The following is a 6,727-nucleotide window of genomic DNA, read 5'->3' as shown; positions in this document are numbered from 1 at the left end:
AGGAGCGAGAACTTGAGATTTGAAATGAGGAAAATTTTTCCCGCAAATGGATGATTTGTATGGGTTGATTTGTAATTTTGGAAAAGAATGACAAGTTTTAAAAATTTTAATATTAATTTTTAAAATTTCAAAAGATATACTAATTTTTAAAACATTAAGTTAATGAGAGCTCATTTCAACTCAAAGTGATCGATTGACGACCCGGGTCGGGATGAACGCAATATCAATGCCAATTGCAAAGACTCAATTGAAGTTGTAGTTGACCCTATGAGCTCATTCATTCATCCATAGTTCCACCTAAATCAATTTAGGTAATATTAATCCTAACATAAAGTTAACGAGAGCTCATTTCAATTCAAAGTGATCGATTGATGACCCGGGTCGGGATGAACGCAATACCAATGCCAATTGTAAAGGCTCAATTAAATTTATAGTTGGCCCTATGATATCATTAATTCATCCCTAGTTCCACCTAAATTAATTTAGGTAATATTAATCCTAACATTAAGTTACTGAGAGCTTATTTCAACTCAGAGTGATCGATCGACGATCCGAGACGGGATGAACGCGATACCAACACCAATTGTAAAGACTCAATTAAAGTTGTAGTTGATCCTATGAGCTCATTCATTCATCCCTAGTTCCACCTAAATCAATTTAGGTAATATTAATCCTAATATTAAGTTAATGAGAGCTCATTTTAACTCAAAGTGATCAATCGACGACCTGGGTCGGCATGATCGCAATACCAACACCACTTGTAAAGACTCATTGAAGTTGTAGTTGAACCTATGAGCTCATTCATTCATCCCTAGTTCCACCTAAATAATTGCAATGAAATCTGTTAGAACAAACGACTAAGCTGGTGAAAATTTCTAACAGATATTCACATCTGTTGCAACAGATGACATATCTGATTTAATCAACAAATAGACATTTGAATCTGTTGTGACAGATAACTGAGCTATTGGAAATTTTCAAACAGATATTGGTATGTGTTGTAACAGATAATATATCTGATTTAATTATCAAATAGATATTTGCATTTATTTTCACAGATGACTGAGCTGTTGGGATATTTAAATAGATATTGATATCTGTTGTAACAGTTGACATTTTTAATTATCAAATAGAAAGGGTTTATTAAAAAAATATTTGTATTTGTTGTAACAGATGACTGTGTTGTTGGGATTTTTAAATAGATATTTCTATCTGTTGCAACAGATGACATATCTGTTTGAAATTATTTTTTTCCTTTTTAATTTTAAAGCAAGCTTTGTTTGAGTAGATAAAATAGTAAGTACAACAAAATGTGGTAAAAAATGAAGAGTTTTAGTTTCTTGGATAACTCAAAAATGTGTTCATTGAGTAGTCTTATCTTGTCTTTTCAATGTCACTAATCATCTGTTACAACAGATACCAACAGATATTTAACTATCAAATGGACATTTACATCTGTCGTCACAGATGACTGAGCTGTTATAATATTTAAATAGATATTGATATCTGTTGTAACAGTTGACATATTTAATTATCAAATGGAAAAGGGTTTATTAAATAGATATTTGTATCTGTTGCAACTGCTGATTGTGTTGTTGAAATTTTTGAACAGATATTGCTATCTGTTGCAACAGATGACATATCTATTTGAAAATCTTTTTTTCTCTTTCAATTTTAAAAGAAAGTTTTTGTCCGAGTAGATAAAGTAGTAAGTACTACAAAATGCGGTTAAAAAATAAGAGTTTCTTTTTCTTGGATAACTCAAAAATGTGTTCATTGAGTGGTCTTATCTTGTCTTTTCAATATCACTAGTCATCTGTTATAACAGATACCAACAGATATTTAATTATCAAATAGACATTTACATCAGTCGTCACAGATAACTGAGCTGTTGGTATATTTAAACAGATATTGATATCTATTGTAATAGTTAACATATTTAATTATCAAATAGGAAGGGTTTATTAAATAGATTTTTGTATATGTTGCAACAGATGACTGTGCTGTTGGGATTTTTAAATAGATATTGCTATCTGTTGCAACAGATGACATATCTGTTTAAAAATCTTTTTTTCTTTCAATTTTAAAGAAAACTTCTGTCCGAGTAGATAAAGTAGTAAGTATTACAAAATGCGGTAAAAAATGAAGAGTTTTTTTTTCTTGGATAACTCAAAAATGTGTTCATTGAGTAGTCTTATTTTGTCTTTTCAATGTTTATGCCCCTTAAATTATTAATAAATATTAATTATATTAATTAATGAATATTGAAACCCACGTATACGTACACTATATATCTAGAATTATCTCATCTCTCCTCAGCTTCAGGTTTAGCCCTGAAATTATTTTATTCATCTCTCATTTTTTTCTTTTTCTCCTTTTTAGCTTAGGATTATCACAGCCTTTTTTCTCTCTTCTTTCTTTTCTCTTCTCTTTCTCATAAAGATCCTTTCGGATCTAAATTGATCCATATCTTTCCTCGACTGAAATTACTATTTTGATCACATTTTGATGTTAAGGTATGGTTCACTATTGCTCTTTCATTCTCGTCTTATTCTTTGCAAGTTATTTACATTAATTTTTTGTTTAATTACCATTTACCCATATGATATTTATTTACAAAATTTGAAGGAACTTTTAAGTGCTGAATAAATAAATCAAGAATTTTTATTACAATATGCAAAAAAAGTATTCTATTGGGAGAAGTTTAAAAGCCTTGTTGGCAGTATCATTTTTTTAGAGTGTATTTTATTTGTTTCTTTGTTATTTATGCTGTTATTGATGTTGTTGGTGGAGTTGGCGTTGTTGGAAGTTGTGGTGTAGTGTTGTTGATGGTGTTGGAATAAAGGATGTTGCTTCTTTGTTGTTGATGATGTTGGAACAAATGTTGTTGTTTCTTTGTTGTTGATGTCTTTTATTTGTTGTTTCTTTGTAGTTTATGCTGTTGTTGATATTGCAACAGACGGAGCAACTGTTAGAACAAATCAAACCACCAGCGAGGCTGGTTTGATGTATTCCAACAGACTCCAAATCTATTACAACAGACTCCAAATCTGTTGTAACAGACTCTAAATCTGTTGCAACAGACTCCACATCTGTTGCAATAGACTCCATATCTATTACAACAAACTCCACATCTAATGCAACAAACTCTACATCTATTGAACAGATGAATAATGTTCTTTCTGTGACATTATTTTTTTCTCTTCTTTGTAGATATAAGGAACTAACAGTTGATCAACTTTTGCCTGACCATCATAAGAGGTTGCAGTAAACATGGGTTCAGAGGAATAAGTTTCATGCAGATGGAACCACTCTTTATATGGAAGATATGTATTACTGATAATATTATCGTGAAAACACACATAGAGTACACTAATTTTGTGAATGTTGTTTTTGCCGATTAGTCATAGATCATTCAAACAAGATATCTGTACTTTTATTGTTAAGTTTGGTAGGTCCGAACTGATAAGGATGAGGGACCATGAATATGGTTCCGATACCCTATTAATATTTAATGTCGATTGTTGCTCATGTTTATTTGTCAAGCATTATGAAGGGATCTAGTTTTGGTGTCATTGTAAAAAAATTCAATAGCGATTGAACTAACTTTTAGGGTGAACTGGACTCCGAAAAGGCCTTCAAAGCCTAGCACTGCATCTAATAAGAACGAAAAACTAATATAGTTATTACCCTAGCCCAAATTTATATGGTTGGGTTGCTCAGGGTGATGATTATACGCCAGTAGGTGCGCTAGGAGAATGCCTTTGAGGGAAAATAGGTGGTTGGTGAAAGACTATATCATCTGAGAGCTAATTGAAGAGGAGACATAGGGTAGATATCATCTGAGAGCTAATTGAAGAGGAGACATAGGATAAAAAGTAACTTCTAGCGAATCTGGCCGATGGAATTATCTTAAAACAACATGAGAAATCTGAATCAAGTGCAAATATAAAAGTGTATCCGACAATGTAAATTCGTCTGTTGTCTCTCTGAAAGAAAAATAGTGCAGATGGACACTTTGCTAGGGAGCTATGACTAGGTAGCGTGGTTGGAATTATCACCTCGATAGAAAATAACAGAAGACTAAGAAAGTAGCCTTATAGGCATCAAGGGTTGAAATGATGTACAGTATGTCTAAAAAACTTCCGCCAACAACAACTGCAGCTAAAGTAAGGAATCTAAGCGAAGGCGACAATTTCTGAATTTTAAATTTCATCCCATGCCTTCTTGTTTATGGTTCCAATTAGGTCCACTGCTATTTACCTGATCAGAACCACAAACATGATTGAAAGGCAGATTGAGTGCCATTACTTCCTTAGCAATATGGATTAATTGATTATGTTTTATAGCCTTAGCATACTTTCAACATTTCTTGGAGAAGATTTGAGGCTTGCTGTAGTACATGAATCCCAATAATTTTCAAGGTTGCCTCCAGCTTACTTATTATGTATTCAAGCTGGTCGTTTCCGTCTTCGAAGTTGGTCAAAAGTTTCTGATCTCTTGTGAGCTCGATCAGGAACACCGCCTTCAAAGTTGTGTCATTTTAGAAGGCCTTCAGAATACTTTCTTTAGAAGCCTTAAAGGATACACAGAGGGTTGTTGTGTTTATTTTAGGTCAAAATATGTTGATGCACACTCAAGATGTGGTCCCAACCATTGAACAACTCATTTTATCGAGTTCTGCTCAATGCAAATTGCTTAACTAATTTGATAAATTAATAAGCAAGGAGTTACATAGCGTGCGATCTAAACCAACTCTACCAAGCCTATCAAACATTACGTAACTCTAGGCTCATTACTTTATCCAAAAAATTGGCTCAAGTTAGTGCATAAATCAAACGAGCTCAATCTCTCAGCAGAACTGATTGCTATTCTTCAATTATAGATAACAAAATATCTTCTATGCAAAAGTCTACACCATCGCCAGAAATACTTGAAGGGTGAAATGTCTTCTGAAGGCATCATCAGTAATCTCTCAATACCAAGTGATATCAAGAGATTATAGTGTAGAATTTTGCATAGCAGATATCTTCTCATCTATAATTAGAGAAGAATAATCAGCAGAAAGGCTGAGAGATTTAGCTTATTTGATTTATGCATCAACTCTGTCAATTTTTTTAATAATGTAATGAGCCTGGAGTTACGTAACGTTTGATAGGCTTTGTAGAGCCGATTTAGATCACACGCTATGTAACTCCTTGCTTATTAATTTATCAAATTGGTTGAGCAAGATGGATTGAGTAACGCTCGATAAAAGTGAGTTATTCAATGGTTGGGACCACATCTTAAGTGAGAATCATCACATTTTGACCTAAAACAAACACAATGACCCTCTATGTATCCTTTAAGGCTTCTGAAGAAAGTATTCTGAAGGCCTTATTCAATGCCACAACTTTGAAGGTAGTGTTCCTGATAGAGCTCACAAGAGATTAGGAACTCTATACCAACTTTGAAGATCGCAACGACTAGTTTGAATACAGAATCAGCAAGCTGGAGGCAAGGTTAAAAATTATCGAAATTCACAAACTAGAGCAAGCCTCTGTTCTTCTCCAAGAAATGTTGAAAGCTTGCTAAGGCAAAAAAACACAATTAATTAATCCATGTTGCTAAGGAAGTAATGACACTCAATATGTCTTTCAATCTCGTTTGTGGTTCCGATCAAATCAACAACAGTGGACCTAATCAAAACCACAAACAAGAAGGCATGGGAAGAAATTTAAAATTCAGAAATTGTCGCCTTCACTTCGATTCCTTACTTTAACTGCAGTTGCTTTTGGCGCAAGTTTTCTAGACTTACTGTAGTACATCATTTCAACCCTTGATGCTCGTAAGACTACTTTTTTAGTCTTCTGTTATTTTTTATCTAGGTGATAATCCCAACCACGTTACCTAGTCGCAGCTCCCTATCAAAGTGTCCATCTGCATTATTTTTCTTTCAGAGAAACAACAGACGAATTTATATTTCCGGATACACTTTCATATTTGCACTTGATTCAGATTTCTCATGTTGTTTTAAGATAATTCCATCGGTCAGATTCGCTAGAAGTTATTTTCTACCCTATTTCTTCTCTTCAATTAGCTCTCAGATGATATAGTCTTTCATCAACTCCCCTTTCCCTCGCAGGCATTCTCCTTCGGCTCCTTCTAGCATATAATCATCTTCTCAATCAACTCTTCCATATAATTTGGGCTAGGAGAATTTCTATTGGTTTTCCATTCTTGCTTGATATAGTGTGAGGCTTCGAAGGTGTTCTCAGAGTCCAATGCATACTTAAAGTTAAGTCCAATCGCTATTGGTTCTCTGCAATGACACAAAATATTGAACCCTTCTCAAAACTTGACACGCATAAACATGAGCAATAAACATCAGTAATTCATAATAGGGTATCTGGACCATCTTCATATGGTCCTCAACCTTGTCAATTCAAACCCATCAAACTTAACTGTACAATGCAGAATTTTGTTTGAATGATCAGTGCCTAATCAGTTACAAACAACACACAAAAATATTATACTTTGTGTGTGTTGTTCCGGTGACCTTATCAGTAATACTTCTTAACTCACAAACATATGATAGTGGATCCATCTGCACGCACCTTATTCTTCCTAGCCTATCTATGGCTTAAATTAAATAAACAGATGACTAGCAAGTTGCAACAAATGCCACATTTGTTGGAAAAGAAAACTGATATATCCATCTGTTGCAACAGATTATCAATATGTTGTA

The sequence above is a fragment of the Capsicum annuum genome, chromosome 2, assembly GCF_002878395.1.
Source record: "Capsicum annuum cultivar UCD-10X-F1 chromosome 2, UCD10Xv1.1, whole genome shotgun sequence".
Lineage (NCBI taxonomy): Eukaryota > Viridiplantae > Streptophyta > Magnoliopsida > Solanales > Solanaceae > Capsicum > Capsicum annuum.
The sequence above is the reverse complement of the archived record's forward strand: the minus strand, read 5'-3'. Positions refer to the sequence as shown.